Genomic DNA, 22,501 nt, shown 5'->3' on the forward strand with positions numbered 1-22,501 from the left:
CAATTTTTTTAAATTTATTGGCGGTGATGATTACTATAAGCCCTATGCCCATAATATTACAGATATATGAATAATTTTAGTAGGATATGTTTTAGTATCTATTAGCAGTAAGTGGTCAAATTTTCAATTCTATATGTGTTATAATAAGTGAATAGAGTGTACCTAATCACAGACATGTAGTGAATTTATAAAAAAAATTGTGCTTAATTAAAAAAATTAATTTAAGGATACAGATTTACTATAGAGTCACCATTCTTTTTCATTTTAAAGCTTAATATGTATACACACATAGCTAACAAAAATGAAAAACCACTGATAAATAGTAGACTATTATATTTATGACTGCTAGAAGATAGGCTATTTTTACCATTATTTTGCATGCGATAATGACCAACTCCCCTTAAGAAGCGCTTATAATACAAAATTAACATTATGTGCAGCACACGTTTTCCGTTATTAAATGTTAAGAATTGCTTATAATACAAATTTAGAATTATGTACAGCACACTTTTTCCGTTATTAACTTCATACCATAATCATACAAGAACCTAAGGTACATACCTAATGCCTTTGTTGTTTTGCTGACAGATAAATTTTGTGTACTTTATATAATAAGCGCAGACAATGTTGTATTGTTTTAACAGTGTGAAATCTTAGCCTCAACTCTGCTAAATTTATCAGCGGGGATGTTTGGCAAGAAAGCGGAAGGCTATTCCATCAATTTAGCTGTTATCCCGTTATTCGTAAATTAAATGCATGTTAATTTTAGAGGTGTAACACGATTTTAGCACATGAAATCGCTCTAGTTCTCAACGAAATTATGTTCTATGAATTAAAGAAAACTAATTAATTCTCATTTCTCACGAAAAAATACTTCTAAATAGGTGATGGAACAGCCCCCATACGTTCAATGCTATTTTTTAAATATGGAATCCTCTATAGTTTAGATGAAATACCAGAGCTCTAGCGCAGTTCTGAAACTAATACGGCCGAAGAGTTGTAATATCACTAAAAACGATTAGTGACCTTTTTATCCTGTTGTTCGATATCTGAGAGCAATAATTGTTCATTTCAGGTAGTTCGATTGCACTACAAAGTGACATATGTTTCCACCTTGAAAAAATTATATTTGAGACTAGGCTACTCTTCACTTAGATTAGGGTCACCCAAATTAAGGTCCGCGAGCTACATCCTACCCGCCAAATTTCTTATGTGGTCAACATTAATACTTTTTCTGATTTTAAAATATTAAATTACTATATCGAACTTAACGTTTAATATCTAATTCATATTTTATAATGTTTCAGGGTGATTAGAACCCGGGGCCTGGCCTGGAGTCAACCGTTACTCCCTCCAAAAGGTAAAATCCTTTCTTTTCTTTGTTGCAACCGAAAATGTTTCTGGGAATTGAGTTTGATAAATTGGGGATGAGGCTGCTTGTGGTTCCATTGTTAAGAGATGTTGCAAATCTATCTTTGCATTTTTCAAGAAGACAGATCTCTCACAGACCTAACGGGATAGGGTGACCAATTCTTTTCCCCCTCCATTGCATACATCTCTGACTAGTTAACTTACTACATAAATCAGAATTCAGATGTACAACAAAGAGTAATTCTTCATCCTCTGATACATATCGTCAACTGAGATGTACTGCCTGATAATAGTTGTACATATCAGACAGAAAAGCAATGAGAGGTAGATCCGTTATCTCACCAGATATAAAGAGAATGGATTTCTAAATACTCCCGCGGGAGGAACATAATTTCAGCTCGAACCGTTTCCTCTATAGCCTAGATTTATTTTAAAAAGACTGCTTGTAGCGCAGTGTTTGAGCGACAACGCGACGGGGAACTGATTTCGCTCTCCCTCTCTGTCTCTCTCTCTCACTCTCTCTCTCTCTCTCTCTCTCTCTCTCTCTCTCTCGTACGGGACAGCGATATTACTACGTCGCAGAAATCTGCAACGGGTTCTCGATATGTGCAGGGAGTTTGCATTTCGGGTGGCCGTGATGCTGGCTATTACCCCGTTAAAATAAATAATAATAATAATAATAATAATAATAATAATAATAATAATAATAATAATAATTCTATTTTATTTGCTAGAGTTAGGCCTTCTCTTCACTCAAGGATGAAAGCACATACAGGAAAACACACATACAAGTATGAACTTAAGAAAAATAAGATTGAATACATATTAATATAATCACAAAATTAAAGGAAGAGTACAATTTTTGTAATCGATATGGGTTACATTGAAAAATTGACAGTTATCTACTAATTAGTGTTGATGGAAACAACAACTGTATATTAACTGTATATTAACAAATTCTAGCTGCAAAAATCTAATTCTCTGTATTAGAAATATTCTTAAATAACCTAATTTTAAACGACTGAGGACTAAGACTACCTCTGATGTCCAGCGGCAGCGAATACCAGGAGCGGGCCGTGGCTAATGAGACAGAACTTGAGTACAGAAATTTTTGATGATATGGTATTGTTAGCAAAAGATGGTGCTGTGAACGTGTATTACGATTATGATGTAAAGCTAGAAGAGTAAACTGAGAGGCAAGGTATTTTGGTGTGGAATTATGTATAATTCGATATACAGTGACACTATTTTGTTACGCCGCGGGCTTTTCATTTGCTAACTTGCCCGCGCAGCTAGCAAGCCCCTACAGTCTCGGCTGCGCGAAACGAGGAAACCGGGGCAAATTGAACGCTGCGCTTGCCGCCATATTGTTGAAGAGCAAACAAATAATAGCAGTGCGTAAATCACGCAATTTAACGCTGTGATGATCTAAAATTGACATATTATGGCCATTTTCGACGTTTAACGTAAAATTAGGACGAAATGAACATATTCAAAGTTTCATTGATATGTGTTAGAACATTAAAGAAAAGAAAATACGTATGCAGCAATTTATAGAAAACATAATGATACATCCATAAATAGGCCTACACAATACACATTATAGATTGTATAATTTTACGATAATCAGCAAATTGTTAGGTTTCAGAGAATCTAAAATTATATTAACATATTAACTCTTAGATCACAAGACATAAATATATGCACCTTGATTACACAAGTTCTTGTTATAATCAAATTCCTAAGTGAAATAAATATGCGATAATCAGTATAGACTTGTTGTTAAGTTTTAGAGAATCAAAAATAAATTATATTACCGGTACTTTTAGACCACAGGACAGGTAATCTGGCAAAATATAATATGCGAAGGTAGCCAAATTACATTGAATTCATTCTTCAATTAATAAAGGGAATGCTATCAGTTATAAAAAGTATCGGTACCTAATACATTGCAAACAATAGGTAACGTGAAGACCTAAAAACTAAACAATCACTTTATGCAAGATAAAAAAACCACATACTTTTTATGTATGGATTTTTTACATATTGTATTTTAATTTTATATAAATAAAATAGATATATTATCATTGCTTGCGGAGTGATGGTACATAATTTTTATGCACATATGCAATATCAATAAGATGCCATTCCTTGCTTTTGTTAATAAAATATATCCGGCAAAACGTAAAAGAGTTATTTATAGGTGAACTCTGAATCATAAATTCACAAAGGAGGCTTAGCTATTATAGCTATTTATTTATTTATTATCTGTATATTTATTTATCCATATATGGATCTTGAATGAAAGTTTATTATCTTGCAGATAAATTCATTTACATAATAAAAACAAAAAGTTATCTTTCCACTAATGTTTTAACATCTGATGTGTAAGTTTAAATAATTCACTCAGTGGGATTTCTCTACAGTCTAATATACCTGTACTAACAATTAAGTATTCTTTATTGTCGTAAACTACTGATTGATTTTTAATGATATTGATATTGTAACAACAGAGATAATATTATATCGTACCTTTTGCAAATAGCTTGGAAAATTAAACAGGGATGGTATTATCGCCGCGCTCTCATGGTTAACATTCGGCAGATCTTTGAGCGGCCTCATGCGTTCGGCAGGTCTTTGAAATTTAATTGTATTATTGTTTTCAATTTCTTGTGTCGCCGCTCCAATCACTCGCCTCAATTTCAATAATGCAACCAATAAGCTGCTTCAGTTATTATTAAATGACACTTACTTGTCTAATCCACGTAGACTAAACCCGAGGTTGCAATGTCTTGTGCTGAGGACGAACATTAAGGTATGTGATTAAAAATTATTATTATAGAGTTATTATTAAGAGTTAAGAAAGCCAACGTACTCGTATATGAAATAATAATAATAATAATAATAATAATAATAATAATAATAATAGCCATTTAACAATATAACAAACTAGTGCTTATTCTTATCGATACAGTAGACGTGACAACGTGACGCTTAGAGTGAAACCTACAGAGCAACAGTCGGTCGGCAAAATTATTTTTTTAAACCACACCGCACGTTATTGTATGATGCCGACATGTTAAGCATGAGTCCGCGGCGATAATATATCATCTTTCAAAATTATATAGCCATTACTTTCACACTATTCACTAAAAACACCCGAGACAAAACAAAGGACAAGTATGACAATCGTGTTTACCGCTCTATTTCTACCAGTAGCATGGCGGCGTAAACATGCGCAGACTGGTTTCAATTTTGGACAGCACACCAGCGCTCTGTGTGAGTCTAGTATACTATTATAACGTCTTTGGCAGCTAGTGTGTTTTCCGCCTGCTTCCACTAACGAAAGCCGCGCCATACAGTGACAGTTGCGAGTTAGTTTATCATCCGCACTCGTGCGTGAAGGTTGAATTAGTCGTGTTGTGTTGCGTGTGTGTGTGTTCGGTGTTGTTGCAATGCGATTTTCATTACGTGAACATGTGCATATGCTTACTACCTACATAAAGTTGAGAAAATCTTGTGCGAGAACACGACAGAACTTCCGTAACAAATTTCTAAATACGCCCGTGCCTAATGCCACTACAATAAGAAGGTTAGCCAAAAAATTCAAACAGACAGGTTCAGTAAATGATCGTAAAATATAGAGGAGGAGACATATTCTTACAGAAGAAAAATCATACGAGATAGGACAGAGACTAGAGTACACCCATAAAAAATCTCTTAAGCGTTTGGCTCAGGAAACAGAAGTTACGAGTCCGCTCGTCAAGCAACAAAATCACTTAAATTAAAGCCATACATAATTCCGGTATTTCGAAAGTTAAATGAACAAATCCCAATAAGAGGTTGCATTTTTAATTCAATTTTAGAGAAAGTAAATTCTGAGGAAATTGAGCCGAAATTAATTAATTAATTTTTTTTGATGAGGCCTGTTTTAATTTAAATGGACAGGTATCCTTCCAAAATCATCAGGAGAAACCTAATCTTGTACTCGAAACACGTTTGTACCATGAAAAAATAGGCGTGTGGTGTCCAATGAACGTACATAGAATTATTGGACCTATTTCCACTCAGGGCACAGTTACCAGCGACTGTTATGTGAAGGAGATCCTTGACCCATTTTTAGATGAACTGACTTATGGAGAACGTTCCTCAGTATATTGGAGTACTATTTCCTCACAAAAGGCGCGGAGACACGCCGCTGAACAATAATTATAACAACATTAACAACCATACGAGTTTCCCCATCCTCGTCTTTTCTCTTTTCCATGATAAGACTTTACTCAGCGCTACTTCAGCCGCATTCAGGTAAATTCATGCTAGAGACATTCTCCGATATATAAACTGAAAACATATTGCGCTTTCATAATATTTTCTATAAAATGCTTTCAAAATTCGTGGCATTAATATCAATTTTAATGCCTTTAGCATTCGCACCCTTATGACGAACCCCCACTGAATTTGTCACCAGCGTGGATTCTGATCACGCTAGTATTTTTGCAAGGATTTCCCGAACTGTGGGGCGAATATTTAACATTATCCTCGGACTCTTCTCTCCAAAGTACCACCCTACTCTCATCAATTCCATCGACGCTAGACAACAGCGCAACAGCGCAATTGAGCAGAGTAGTGAAATAATCAATTAAAGCAAGTCTTTGGACAATAGTATGCGGTTACGTGTTGTGGAGATAATTTGTTTGTGTAGACGACTATCCAACAACGTGCGTCATCCACTGTATGAGGTTATTATCGTGCAGAAACATGTGACTGTAACAACGTGCATCGCAACGTGCAATTGTGTAAACATGTATTGGTGAAACTGTAGCGAATTGATTAATATTGATGGAGATAAAGAACACGGAATTCCATAATATATTTTCACGCTCATGACAAGCTGCGGATTCATACCAACAGTAATGAAAATATGCATCCAATATGCTAGAAATTTTAGAAAAATATGGATAAAAATAGAAAATAGGCACAGACTAAAATGTAAGTAATTTACTATTGCCTTCTATGTCAGCAAGATTGAATACTTTCTTTCGAAGTTTTTTCTTTCACTTTTTTTTTCTTTTCTAAAAAACAATCTCGAAATACTGATCCACTTGGAATTTCTTTGGATAGTTCACCTGTTATTTAAAACATACAAAAATGAACTTTAAAATGAAGTTAAGTCTGGTAAAGGGAAACAAATAAATTTATGAATATACTTAAGAGATTATTTCAAAATATAGAATGAAAGCTAACGGTGTTTCGAAAAAAAACTTCACAAAATATACTTTTCACCCTCTGGTACTGAAGTCATATCGCCCTCATTCCAGCTTTTCAGATGGGAACAACTGTGTTTTTTTTTTTTTTAAGCATATTTACGTAAAGTTGTAGCATTACCTTTTGCTTTGACTGTATAACAGCCGTGACGAAAATGTGATCGTGCGCCGAGCCAATGTGTAACCTAACAGAGCTGCCGATGAATTTCAATTGGCGCAATGCTTTGTGCATTAAAGAACTTTATCACCGACCGAATCTCGCAGGCGTCGGGAGAAGGAATGAGAGCTTCCATTTCGGACCACTGCTGCCACGCTACTGGCACAAGGCGGGACCTGTCCGTATGGCATATGATTGATACGTCATAGATCTGTTACGCATGCGCAATTGACACGGCTAATTACGTTTACTTTCAAGGGGAAAAAATCGGGAAACTTACTTTCTGGATGTGCCTCGTACAACCGTTTTCCTCGTACATAATACTTGTGAACAAATCATACATTTAATATTCTCATCATATTGGCGGCAAAAAAATGCGTCTTCCCATCCTACTTGAAACTTTCGTTTTTGTAGAAGTGCATGGTTTCGAGAGAGACATTGCTATGATACGCCACTCACAGGTCAGAGACAAATACAAATGGAGCGTAGTTTGACTCCAGTGGGCGAGAGGGTGGGGGTTGGATGAGGTAGGAAGCAAGAGAAATACATAGCTATCATCGCGAGCCATAATGTGCTCGCGAGTCACATTTTCGCCACGGCTGCTGTAGAAGATACTTGAAGTAGAAGTATATACTTCGTTCTCTATGCATAAACCTGATACTACTACTACTACTACTACTACTACTACTACTACTACTACTACTACTACTACTACTACTACTACTACTACTACTACTACTAAGTATGTACTACGCGGTGGTAGTGTAAACTAACAAGAGTATTCGATTATATCGATTATCGAGAGTACTTCGGTTTTATCCGCTGAGATTAGTTAGTTTTCGCCTTCCGTGCATTTATATTAATTTCTTTGTGGGAAAATTGATTGTTGTCCTCAAAGTCTGGTTAGTATAACAAGAAAAAGGACAATTACGACGAAGTGGGAATTGTAGAAGAGAGAGCATGAAAACAATTACTGTTGTTTGTTAATCTATTAGAAAAATATCCAGCATTATTAAACAAGTCGCTAACTCCTGCCACAAGAAGTGAAAACGAAAAAGCTATCCAGGCTATGAAAGTTGAGGTGGAAGTTTACAGAAGGGAAAAAACGTATGAAAAGCAAATTATGAAGAAAATAAATAACAAGTAAAGTAAAAATCAGACATAATTCAGACAGACCCAGAATGTTAGTCATTAAATTTACATGTAACCTAAAATACTGTACGCACACGGAGCTTTTTCACGTAAATTAAATATACTATAAATAGATCATAGAATCATTTTGATAAAAATATATTATTTTAAATAACAATAACAAAAATCAACTGACAGAATTCCATTTATCTCAAAATTAACATTTGAGTAGTCCATTACAAAAATTGATCATATAACATTTTTTTATTTGTAAAACCTATATAGCTTTTTATACTAATCTCGTTCTGATAGTTCTCGTCTTTCCTTGTAGGATTTTCTAGCGCGAATTTGCATATATGCTGTCACATTTAAACATACAAATGCTTATGCTGAGCTAAAAAAGTCTCAAAAACTGCAGACTACGATTTTTCATAGTTTACACTTAGAAGTTGAAGAATATACTTCTTGTTATGCTTATGAATAGTGGTGTATACTACGAATTCTAGCATAAACTAAAAACGGCATTCCACATCAACTTGAATTACCCTATTGAGTGTTTTAACATTTTATTTATTTCATTTATGTATTCATATCGTCCTATTAAACCTATTCGAGTCCACCGTTGTGGAGTAACGGTTAGCCTGCCTGGCCTTGAAACGAGCGGGCCCGGACTCAAATCCTGGTTGAAACAAGTTACCTGGTTGAGTTTTTCCGGCGTTTTCCATCAACTCATTAAGAGAAAATGGTGGGTAACTTTCGGCGCTGGAACCTGAACTCATCTCGCTAGCATTATCAGTATCACCTTCATCTTATTCAAACGCTAGATAACCAAAGCAGTTGATAAAGCGTCGTAAAATGATCAACTAAAAGTAATAAACCTATTCGTTTTCATGGTGCTCGCTTACTTGGTATCACATGTGGACAGTGCTCACAATCTTCAAAAAGCTGAGAATCCCTGCTGTAGATGATCGATCTTGAACAACAAGACTCCCTTGTTTAATACGGTGGTGAACTTAACGAACATAATAAGGTGGTTGCAAATGATTCTCTTGACATAAAATAATGAATAAAAATGGTTTTACTAGTGACTGTAAAATGCATAGGAATAAATATTATGCAGCAATTGAAGGCGCCACAGGCGTGGCTCAGTCGGTTAAGGCGCTTGCCTGCCGTTCTGAAGTTGCGCTCGGGCGCGGGTTCGATCACCGCTTGGGCTGATTACCCGGTTGGGTTTTTCCGAGGTTTTGCCCAACCGTAAGGAGAATGTCAGGTAATCTATGGCGAATCCTCGACCTCATCTCGCTATCACTAATCTCATCGACGCTAAATAACCTCGTAGTTGATACAGCGTCGTTAAATAACCTACTTAAAAAAACAATTGAAGGTATTAGTGGATGAAGTGATTTTGTAAGATTTGAGTTTTCTTTGTGAATGAAAGTTGTAGGTACAGTAGTGTTCTTTCACATAGCACCTCATTTCAGTTTTTGTTCTCATAGAATATAGAAATACAAAGAGGATGAAAGACGTATGTTACTGATGAAAATTTTATTTTAGTGGATGAAAGTGTACTTTCTCTATTGTAATATTTGTAACATAACCTCTTCATCCAGTAATACCTTCAATTACACCTGTATATGTTTACTCACTTATTTATTTATTTATTTATTTATTTATTTATTTATTTATTTATTTATTTATTTATTTATTTATTTATTTTGTACGAAGAGATTTCGTAACGTTTGTATTAAATTATAATTTTTAACATAACACATCTAGATATTTGCTTTCGTGATGACCATAATATGTTTTCGAATTTTCGTAATGTGTTACAATTATTGTACAGAGAAATCTTATTAATCAATTATTGATAAATTAGATAGAAGTGTTGTGCAATCTAAGGACAGTGTTTAAAGTATTCAAATGAGAATACGGATCGCATACAGTACTTTATTTGAAATAGTTGGTATGTAAATATGTCATGCATGAGGAAGTTTGTGTTCAGCATTTGGGACAGCATTTGTCTATTGGCCTGCAGATGGCAGGGACTAAATCTAGCCTTGCGCTTGTAACAATACGCCTATAATGTATAATTGCTTAACCTGCGGAAGAAAAGAACATTTCCTTCTAATATTTTGAAATGAAAACTTTCGTAGTAATACATTAATAAAGTATATAGTACCATATATAGTATAAGAAAACTTACGAGTTGCGTGTATTTATTACAGGACAAGGGAACAATATTTAACATACACACGCAATAATGGAGTGCGGACTTGCAATCGAAAAGGATTGATTTTTGCTCTCAATGATATAATTTATTGTTTGAAACTCCGAAAAAAGGATGATAATCGACTGCCAAGACTCGATACAATGACTACAAGAATGAGAAAATGTGTACGTGATACAGCTCACTTACGTCCATTGCGCCGAGGTCATTAACTTGAGTCAGCTGATTATACTGAAGGTCAAGCTATTGCCGATGAATTCCTGGTCGTTACAGCTTATAACGATCTTAATGATTTCCGGAGTTTTGACCCTGTTCTTTTTGGATTTGTAACCTCGCAATCTAACCGAGTGCAACCCATACAGATACACACACACATGCATGCGTGCGTACATACATACATACATACATACATACATACATACATACATACATACATACATACATACATACATACATACATACATACATACATACATACATACAATATCAGGCTATTTGCAGACGACTGCATTGTCTATAGAAAGATTAGAAATAGCCTGGTTCAGATGTAGATGCTATTCAGACGGACTTAAATAAAATTTGTAATTGGGCCCTAATGCACAGGATGACGATAAATGGTTCTAAAAGTAAATCCGTAACATTTTGTAAAATCCGAGAGGAAACTAGTCTAAACTACGAATTCAGTGGTGTTGTAATTTCGCTAGCCCGAAATCGAGGGAAATAGCATATCTATCGTTAGTGCGACCGCTAATGGAATACAGAACTATTAATGCATGTTGGGACCGCTATAGAATATATCAGGTAAATTCCTTAGAAAGAATCCAGTATAGGGCAGCTAAATTTGTTAAAGGTAAAAGAGGGAACGGGAATGATACGATAAAAGAACTTAAATGGGAAACACTGGAAAACATACGTAGAAAAACTAGAATAACGTCATTATACAGAGCACATCTAGGTCAAAAAGCATGGGTAGACATAACGGCTCGATTAGAAAAGCCAACGTACTATGGTAGGAACGATCATAATTTTAAAATCAAATGTAGGAAACAGAAAACGGATGTAGGTAAATTCTCATTTTTAAATCGAACTATAAATAATTGGAATGACCTACCTGCAGCGATCTTTGAGGGTTGTTCTTTCTTAAGGAGATTCGAAAATAACTTTAAAAGTTGTGTATAAAGTATAAATTAAAGAAAAGGCGTTACGTTACTTAGGATGACATGTACAGTGTGAGTGAAATGTGTCTTATAGTGTCAGTGAAATGTGTTGTATAGTGTCATTTATATCTGTATCTGTGTCTTTTATTTAGATAGTACCTATTTGTCTGTTCTTTTTTCATTTTTCATTTGTATTTACACTTGTATCTTGCATTTATATCTGTTTTATCTCTTTTTTTCATGTTCTCTCCAATTTTATCTTTTAAGCAAATATCTGTACTCTCTATTGTAATTGGGGCTTTGCTCTACTGCAGACATAAATAAATAAATAAATAAATAAATTAATTAATTAAATACATACACACATATGATACATATGATATTTATTGTCATTAATCTAACTACAAGTAATGGTGGCTCTTGGCATTTCTGCATTTGGTGATACCATAAGTATCGTACGTTCTTCTAATATGTTTATATATATATATATATATATATATATATATATATATATATATATATATATATATATATATATATACCTCAAATAATATAATACTTTCTTTAGCAGTCATTTGAATACTTAATGATTCATGTACAGCTTTAGATTTATACTTATATAATTAGCTGCATTAATTCATTTTGTCACATTATCTGCATAATTATACTAAAGACCTTAAATATTCAGTACTATTCGTTCCTTTCTAACATACATTAATTTACACTTTTAATCTGCTAAAGCCACCCATAATCATACTGGATTGTTCCGTCATCACTTCTTTAGAAACTTTCCCTTCACTTATTATTTCCTTTTAATTGCATTTTTACCTGCACCAGCATCCCCACATCCCTTAAAATGAAATGATTATAGTCTACTGGACACTTTACCTGTTCATTCCTTCACTTTCATATATATATATATATATATATATATATATATATATATATATATATATATATATACCGCAGTGTGGGTACTGTAGCGTACTGTCTGATCTTTAATGTGGTGATTGGTGAACTGAATTTCAAATTCTACAGTAGAAAGACTTATGATATTCTCAATAAGTTTGTTTTGAAAGGAACAGATACTGTATTAAGCCTTGGTTTTTCTGAACCGCCGCATGCGAGATCCGAGGTGCGAAGCCTGCCTCTCACAAATCCGGACTACACGAGAGATAGTGGGTGGTTTCTGTAACTGCTAGGTGCGTAGACCTCGCATCTCGCACGTCGCATGCGTCGGTTCAGAAAAACCAAGGCTTTATAGAAACCACTCACTATCCCTCGTGTAGTTCAGATTCTTGCGAGGCGGGCCTCGCATCTCGCACGTCGCATGCGTCGGTTCAGAAATACCAAGGCTCAAGTCTGTTGTCTTGGCTCCATGCATAGAATATATGTTTCCTATCCGTGGTCCGATTTCTGGTTCGAGAGATTTATCTTCCGTTCGCGGGACTAAGTGTTTGTCCCTTTCCGTATGCTGTCCTGTGTTGTCTCAGCGGTGACTGTGCCGTGCTAGCCCCACGACCGTGGTAGCTTGCAATGTGTATCTGCCAAGTATTGATCTGAAGATAATACCCTTTCTTTACCGCATTGGATTGTAATTAGTTATAAAAGAAGGAGGTTAACTATAGCAAGGAAAGAAAGAAAAGAATTGATATTTAATATTAATAAATAACTCAGATTTGTGAAGCTGAAGCGATCACCGTGAAGTGACGAGCGAAAAGGATTTAGGATGGTATGATGACGACATGCTTTAGTGTAAGTTAATTGTATTTATCTTTAAATGAAAAAAAGTGAATATAAAACGTGTAATAGTGATTCAACTTCCAACTTCCCAATAAAAAGAAAGTGCCTTATACATATATATATATATATATATATCATTTGCAGGATCAATGTTGAAAGTATGTACAGGGTGGAAGTAACGTAACTGTGCAGATGTAGCAATTTGGATAGAATACAACAAAAAATATAAAAAACATATTAGTCCCAAATGAATACTTTTCTCAGAGGAAAATAATTTTCCCCTAATTATTAACACTGCTTTACTGGATAAGTAGGCTAACTTCCGTATGATTCGAAATTTTACTTTAATCACTATGGAAACTAATAAGGAATAATTTATCCACTTGCGGTTTTAAAATAAAATGCACGGTTTCCTTGCAAAAAAAAATAATATTAACGCGTCATTAGGAAATCTGACAACTATACTGCGATGATTAAGGGACGGAACGCAGCTATTCAGACCGAATGTGTATGTGCCTTTTCGTAGGTGAGCCGGAGATGCGCTGTTGCCAAGCTACGCAGACTTTGTCCAATTCGCATAATAGTGTTTTATTTATTGTAATATGCTATTGCCCCTTCAATCTGGACATTTATATCATTCCACTCTGAACATTATTGCAGACAGTGCGTTTCAAAAGTCACACATATTTTCTGCTACAGCTCAATGGAAATGTTTTTCGAAAAACGCTTAGACACGTCAAACAGTATATTTTAAAATACTCTTTTTCACAAAAACAAACCATTCTTGATATCACTGTTGTGCGAGTTGTGACGTCATAGGAAACATTTTTAAATGACATCCTGTATTTTTCTGTATACCATCTGAAAGATTTTATTATTCTCCATGGTTACACAAGCTATCAAATTGTTTTATACAACAAACGTTGCTATGATAACAAAATAAATAGTTGGATTTCCTGTTGTTATGAAAGCAGTTTATTCGTAGAAATTAACAGAAAATAAAAATGTTGCTAAGTGAAAGTGAGAGAAATGAGATTTTAATAATGATTGGATGTGGTGACAAGAAACGTACACAAGATGAAGTATGTGCACTTTTCAATTAAACACATCCAGATCGACCTCCTATTTATCAATCTACTGTGAGTAGAATACAAAACAAATTCAATGAAAATGGACATGATGTGAGAGATGTCCAAAGATCTGGTAGACCATCATCAACTACTGAAGTTTTGGAGCTAGACATTTTGATAACATTGGAAGATAATCCACATTTTTCACTTACTGAATTACAATCTACATTTGATGTATCGAGAACAACCATCTGGAGACTGCTGTGTCGTAATAAATATCATCCTTATAAAGTGCAGCCCTTGCAGGAGCTAATGGAAGATGACGGAAACAGAAGATTGCAATTCTGTGAGGCAATGACCAACTTCTGCGATAGAGATCCGAATTTCGTATCAAGCTTGCTTTTATCTGAATGAAAAAGTGAATAGACAAAATTGCAACACTGGTCAGAAACTAACCCACGCTGCATGGTAAGAACTCACACGCAATTTCTCCAGAAGTTAAATTGTATGTGCAGGAATTCTAGGATGCACAGTTGTGGACCCCTACTTTTTTAAGATACACTTAATGGGGACCGGTAATCAGAATTTTTGCGTGAAGAGTTAATACCAGCCCTGGCCCCTATTTTTTTGATAGTACACTTAATGGGGATCTGTATTTAGAATTTTGCGTGAAGAGTTAATACCAGCCCTTACCGTTATTCACCCAATGGTCCAGAATCCAGACTTACCTAATGATTCCATCTGGTATTAGCAAATAGGGCTCCTAATTCTGCTGAAATTGTACGGTAATATCCGAATGAAGTGTTTTCTAATAGATGAGTCGGAAGAAGAGGATTTGTAGAGTGGCCCGCAAGATCGCCGGATCTTTCCCTTCTTGATTACTTTGTATGGGGTTATTTGAGATGTAAGGTATTTGCTATGAAGCCTACTGATATTGATGAGTTGAAAAGAAGAATACGAGTGGAGTGTGGAGAAATACCACCAGCAGTCATTGAAAATGTTAAACGGGAATTTGTTCTGCGTCTTTCACATTGCCAGTTCGTAAATGGGCAACATTTTGAACATTTAATTAATTGAACATTTGCTTCTGTAACACATTTATTGTAACTATTTTGTTACCATAGCAACGTTTGTTGTATAAAACAATTGATAGCTTGTGTAACCATGGAGATTAATGAAATATTTGAAATAGTATGCAGAAAAATACAGAGTGTCATTTTAAAAAGTTTCCAATGATGTCACAACTCACACAATGATGTCAAGAATGGTTTGTTTTTGTGAAAAAGTTTCTTTTAAAATATATTGTTTGACGTGTCCGAGCGTTTTTCGAAAAACATTTCTATTTAGCTGTAGCAGAATATATGCATGACTTTTGAAACGCACTGTATATACATTATTTTACTGTTTTTGGCTTTTACAAATAGAATAGATTCGAAGGAAGCAATCGTGGCCTATTTCCGAAAGTGTTTTCAAAGATTTTTATTTCTATTTTTGGAAAGTCCATCTTTGCTATCGAACTGACGATGACGTAAGCACAATGCAGAAGTGATGAAAATGTCTGAACTTTGCGTCAGCTTGACATCAGGCCTTATAATATAAATGTCTTGATCGGTAACACAGTGACGACCAAAAATTAAATGACGCGCTGCAATGTGCGTGATAATGAAATCAGCACGACTTCCGAAATGTTCCAAACTCTCGGGCACAATGCACAGTTAAAATATTATAGGACTTTGACATAAGTTTGTGTACACCATTTGTCCATCTCTTCATTCATCCAGTATTAATTAATATTTTATTCATTCATCTTCTTTTCTGTCTTCTTTTTGAGACGCTAGAATATCATCTAACAATAGGCCCTAGAATCCTAGATCAGCGTTTCTAAACTTCGTTGAAGTGGGGATCACTTTTATAAGTCATAACAGTTCCGCGGACCACCTTACTCTTGTTCCCTTTGAAAGAAAATTTATCATTTTTATAGCATATTTTAATACCAGTATACTTATATTTTAAAATATAATTAATTAAGTCAATTAATTTTATATTAGTGTTAAATAATTAAGCTAATATTAATACAAGAAAATTCATTTTTGTTTCTTTAATAATTCAAGGCTATTAGAGTTTGGATAACTTTAACTTATTAACTAAAAAAAAAAATAAATGTTGGTACTCACATTAATGAGATGGATGAGCCTGCCGATTCTTGCACAGTTCTATGTTTGGATGTATGCTGGTAAGCTTAAGTTGAAGATTGCCACATACATCGAGTCGATTTCGGTAGCCTACTTTGTTTTTATTAGAGTTAGTGATGAAAACCCATTCTCACACAGATACGTAGAAGCAAATTGAATTATAATCTCTAAAGCACCATAGTACAGTTCACTAGATTCTCTTTTCACTTGTGATGAGGTCCAGAAATTAACCATATCTTACGCTTGGAATTTCATTTTAAGTCTGATCTCATTCGATAGTTCAATTAACTGTTCTCTTTCACTCAATGAAAGTTTGTTAGTTTTAATATCGCAATGAAAGTGATCACGAACCCATGAAAATTCATCATATTTACTTGGAAAATAAGTTTCAAATTGTGACCTCAGAGTTGTATTATTGGTGTACTACGTACAGTACGTGACCATTTCAATTGGGTGTCAGCAAAACTATTAAAGTCATAAATACATGAAAATGTTCGATCCTCTGTTATGAATTTGGGTGATCCCTGGCTGGGTTACTGGCGCAGCGCCAGATGTGCAGGAAAAAGATGGCGAAAAACATCACATTCTTAGTGCTTTAAATCCGTCTTTTGTTGTTGAGAGTAGAGTGGGAAGTCAGTAGACGGATAGGGTAATAAATTTAATAAAATATCAGTACTAGGAGAAAAAGTGAAAGGCGATTGCCATGTTCATTTCCAAACTCTGAGGTTTTCAGCTATAGAGTGATAAGCAATTCGTTTGAATTGTATTATTTCTTCTGCCTTTTTTAAAGGACCACAAGGCCAAACTTCGAGGACCATAGTTTGACAAACGCTGTCCTAGATGGTTTGCCTTTCTTTGGACCAACACTAAACCCCGCATGTGCGCGCAATACAGATCCACATGAGAGACGTCACAGGACAAGTACAAGACAAGGAACAAAATTCCTGTCCGGTTGAATGTTGATAAATTTATGTCCACGCTGGAAATTGAAACACGGACCGTTTGATTTGGAAGCGCGCTCGCTCTTCACTGAGCCAGTACAACGGACTTCTCTCTTCCATCTCTCTACCCACACTCTCTGCTATCCATGCATAAGGGTACGAACACGTTGGCGCCTAGCTTTAAAGCTAGCAGGCTCCGCTAGCAGTGTTTATGAAAGACAAGGAAGCTTGGTGTGCACAAATTGGAGCTTGTTTGTAGGTCGCTTTAATCTCTCAGCTGACTTACAGCTGATTAGGTCATCTCCTTGGAATCTCTGTGTAGACTTGATATCGCAAGGGATTCAAGTAGTGAGGACGAATTAGACAGTGCAGAATCAAAGTGATTATTATTACAAGAATTCTTTTCTCGAGAGTGTTCCCTTCATCCTATGAATAATAAAGGGTTGCGTTTGGTGAATATTATATTTTTAAATATCTGCGGAACTTTCCACAAAAATGCATAAGCTACCCGAGAGTGGAAATCGAAACTTTCGATTATCTTCTCTATTTAACCAAAGATTTCATACAGAAGGCTTGGAAAAATTGCCAGGGAATCCTATTTTGCAGGAAGAACGGCTTATACTCACACTGAGGTAAACTGTACAATTCTTACAAAATAGTGCCTAGTGAACATTCTCAATAATTTGATTGATATTAGTTATTATTTAATTTGTTTATTTTTTATTTTTCGTGGTATTAAGGCACATACAGAAGAAAGCGATTAAACTCTTGAAATGAGGTCGAAGACTGCAAATCAAGCCTACTGGTGAACGACGATGTCCATTCATCCGAATTCATTAGTAGTTTGTAATTAAAAAATTAATTAAATTCTATCTCCAGTTTTGAATCTATACGAAAAGTTAATGTCGTGGCAGGTCTTTCGAACACACGAGCAATACGTTTTTCTACATCCAATGTGTGCAGTGTTTTAAAACTTTACAACCACTGACACAGGATTCCCTCCACGAGCGAAGCAAGCGGTATGCTCAAGGCGGAGCTTGACAGGCCGCTGGCTGATAGTCGGAGTAACCAAGAATGATATTTCCCGCTCCGTTTAACTTATCACGTCGTAGCATCTATGATATTCAAACAATCGCGCTGCAATTTTTTGTATTGATAGGTCAATGTCCAAGGGAAGCATAGAAAACAATTCGAAGTCAAAATATTGTTTTTAAAAGTGAGAAAAAATTTGCGGTAAGCGGTAAACTTTTTTGTTTTTCACGTTAGATGGGGGGTCAAAGCGAGAAAAATGTTGAGTAAGAATGGAAATTCGTTTTAAAAGTTACCGCTCCTCAAAATCTTTACTGGTTACCGAGTTACGGCCAATTAACGTCAAAACTAAATCACACGCGCGTAGTTTAAAATAGAATACAAATTTGTGTAAATTAAAAAGCACGAATTACACAAATAATTGATAAAAGTCATCTCTACTAATTACACAAGTCATCATTGACACCTGGTCCACAGATCACCTCTCCAATGCCTCTCTGCTCCACGCGGAGACTTGCGCTGCAAGCTTGAAAGAATGACTGAAACCATTCTTGGAGCTTACAGCGTGCTGGAAAGCTAGCAGTAAAGCGACCATCCATGAGTCAACGTGTGCGGTGTCATATGATTCTAGCGTTCGTGTTCGTTGACGATGGTAGAGTAGCTGGTAGCGGTAGTGGGGGAAATGAATCGCTAGAATCATATGACACCGCACACGTTGACTCATGGATGGTCGCTTTACTGCTAGCTTTCCAGCACGCTGTAAGCTCCAAGAATGGTTTCAGTCATTCTTTCAAGCTTGCAGCGCAAGTCTCGGCGTGGAGTAGAGAGGCATTGGAGAGGTGATCTGTGGACCAGATGTCAATGATGACTTGTGTAATTAGTAGAGACGACTTTTATCAATTATTTGTGTAATTCGTGCTTTTTAATTTACACAAATTTGTATTCTATTTTAAACTACGCGCGTGTGATTTAGTTTTGACGTTAATTGGCCGTAACTCGGTAACCAGTAAAGATTTTGAGCAGCGGTAACTTTTAAAACGAATTTCCAGTCTTACTCAACATTTTTCTCGCTTTGACCCCCCACCTAACGTGAAAAACAAAAAAGTTTACCGTTTACCGTAAATTTTTTTCTGTGTCAAAGTTAGTATTTTTTTTCTCGCTTTTAAAAACAATATTTTGACTTCGAATTGTTTTCTATGCTTCCCTTGGACATTGACCTATCAATACAAAAAATTGCAGCGCGATTGTTTGAATATCATAGATGCTACGACGTGATAAGTTAAACGGAGCGCGAAATATCATTCTTGGTTACTCCGACTATCAGCCAGCGGCCTGTCAAGCTCCGCCTTGAGCATACCGCTTGCTTCACTCGTGGCGGGAATCCTGTGTCAGTGGTTGTAAAGTTTTAAAACACTGCACACATTGGATGTAGAAAAACTTATCGCTCGTGTGTTCGAAAGACCTGCCACGACATTAATTTTTCGTATAGATTCAAAACTGGAGGTAGAATTTAATTAATTTTTTAATTACAAACTACTAATGAATTCGGATGAATGGACATCGTCGTTCACCAATAGGCCTGATTTGGAGTCTTCGACCTCATTTCAAGAGTTTAATCGCTTTCTTCTATATGTGCCTTAATACCACAAAAAAAATAAAAATAATAAACAAATAAATAATAACTAATATCAATCAAATTATTGAGAATGTTCACTAGGCACTATTTTGTAAGAATTGTACAGTTTACCTCAGTGTGAGTATAAGCCGTTCTTCCTGCAAAATAGGATTCCCTGGCAATTTTTCCAAGCCTTCTGTATGAAATCTTTGGTTAAATAGAGAAGATAATCGATAGTTTCGATTCCCACTCTCGGGTAGCTAATGAATTTTTCTGGAAAGTTCCGCAGATATTAAAAAAGATAATATTCACCAAACGCAACCCTTTCATTATTTATAGGGTGAAGGGAACACTCTCGAGAAAAGAATTCTTGTAATAATAACCACTTTGATTCTGCACTGTCTAATAAATCAAATTCGTCCTCACTACTTGAATCCCTTGCGATATCAAGTCTACACAGAGATTCCAAGGAGATGACCTAATCAGCTGTGAATCAGCTGAGAGATTAAAGCGACCTGTAAACAAGCTCCAATTTGTGCACACCAAGCTCGCTTGTCTTTCATAAACACTGCTAGCGGAGCCTGCTAGCTTTAAAGCTAGGCGCCAACGTGTTCGTACCCTAAGGCTGGCCGTCCACTGGAACCGAATTCAGCCGAATAACAACTCGGACGTTTACGGTCGTAAACGGCCGAATGATCCCACAACAAGAAAATGCATTGGCGCGCGTCCATTACACTCGCCCTATTCGGCCGTTTGCGGCCGAAGACGGCTGAATGACGATTCGATCCAATTCAGATGGGATTTTCCGGTCTCATTCGGCCGAACAGAGCAACACATGGTGACTGTTTCCATAAATTTCGCCATGAACGCCGAGAAAATTGATTAGTATTGTATTTTTTTTTCATTAAACAAAATAATGAAATAAAATGTTTAAGACTTAACAAATTATTATTCATGTACTATGTATACTTACCTTAAGATCACTGACAAACGTTTCTCAGGTGGAACAACTTCTCTGAAATTTGGCCATTTTGAGATTGATGGACGAATTACAATTAAAATATATTGAAATGTATCAACATTCATCCGATAGTAATCGAAAAACTTAGCACTATCTTCTAGAGCAGACGTCTCCAAAAGCGTACTCGCGAGTAAGCCCCTGAACGGAACCGAAACCAGTACGTAATGAGCGCGCTCCGCCTCACCCATCCCCACCTGTACTGTACTCAATGTTTATGCGCAAACGAAGAGCAGTGGCGAACTGCCATTATCACTGTATTGGTCGGCGTGTTCCACCGTTTCACAATGTCTTCTAATCATGGACGTAGTACATTCAAGGATGACTGGGAAGATACATTTTTTGTGTTGGTGGGGAAAATGTGAAATGCTTAATTTTTTCGAAAATTCTTAAGGGTGTGTTAAAATTCAACATGCGACGACACTACTCGACTCTTCACAAAGAATATCATATAATTACAGGCATGTTGGACATGCGAAAATAATTTATTTTGGGGCTATCTGTATTACTGTTGGTTATACATAATAATCAGTATAATACAATACGTTTACTCTCAGTTCCGCATGACATACTTATAGTTTTTTGTTTAATTTTAGGTGAAATGTTTAGGCCTAGAAATATTTTGATAAATATAAAACAAGAAAATACAAACATAAATCATACACGTGTCCTCAGTCTTAAACAAAAAAAGCTTCTTGCTAGCTATGTTCTAGCTTGGAATATTGGAAAATCAATGAAGAACTTTACAGAAGCATCATTTGTAAAATCGTGCATACAGAACGCTACTAAAATACTGTGTCCAGAACAAAGTCAAAGTTTAAGAAAATTAAATTGTTTCTAATTATAGTTCAGAGAAGGAATTTCAAGATTGTAAATGCAATAATTGAATCTGAAGTCGAAACCACAATTAACCAGTTTGTAGCTTACTCACTTGCATTGGACGAAAGCACAGATAAAAATGACGAAGCTTACCTAGCCATTTTCATCCGAGGAGTTAATGAACATTTTACTGTGTCTGAATGTCTTCTAGATGTAATTACAAAATACAAATGGAGAAGATCTTTTCAAGGCACTGAAAGACACCATAGAACAGAAGAGATTGAATTTTCAATGACTTGTGTCAATAGCAACAGAAGGGGCTCCAGCTTCATAATATGTCAAAATAATATACAAACGTATGATGTTTCTTATTCTTTTGATGTTATTATTTGTAAACATAAGCAGACCGTTACCGCGATCCCCCACTGACCGTTCCCATCTGTTGAGGTACGAGTCTCTTCCCCTTCTCTAGTCTTATAGCACACTGTGTTCGGCGGGCAGCATCGAAAGCACGAATGACGATACGATTGTTGGAAACCTCTGCTCTAGAGGTTTATTGTGTAGGTGTAGATAATGAAACTTACCCAGGCGACACCTTTCTCTAAGCATCGGATATACCCTATATGTTCGTCGTTTCGCCCTCTGTCTTCTCATTAGGTAGGGACTGTCCAATAACAGTAACATGTCCTCCACATTCATAATAATAATAATAATAATAATAATAATAATAATAATAATAATAATAATAATAATTAATAAGGAAATTG

General features: G+C 35.6%; 1 protein-coding gene across 12 annotated transcripts in view; it reads left to right on the forward strand.

Moving 5' to 3' along the window:
• The window catches only part of Ipk1 (Inositol phosphate kinase 1), a 1,778,442-nt gene that overhangs the window by 200,650 nt on the left and 1,555,291 nt on the right, over positions 1-22,501 (forward strand). For 10 of the 12 annotated variants that reach the window (XR_011334445.1, XM_069837977.1, XM_069837964.1 and 7 more), the window contains exon 3: positions 1,308-1,360. The exons of the other annotated variants lie outside the window; for them this stretch is intronic. The gene's annotated coding sequence lies outside the window, so the exon portion shown is untranslated. The remainder of the gene's footprint in view (positions 1-1,307; positions 1,361-22,501) is intronic. 12 annotated transcript variants of the gene reach the window in all.

The sequence above is a fragment of the Periplaneta americana genome, chromosome 10, assembly GCF_040183065.1.
Source record: "Periplaneta americana isolate PAMFEO1 chromosome 10, P.americana_PAMFEO1_priV1, whole genome shotgun sequence".
NCBI classification, from domain to species: Eukaryota; Metazoa; Arthropoda; class Insecta; order Blattodea; family Blattidae; genus Periplaneta; species Periplaneta americana.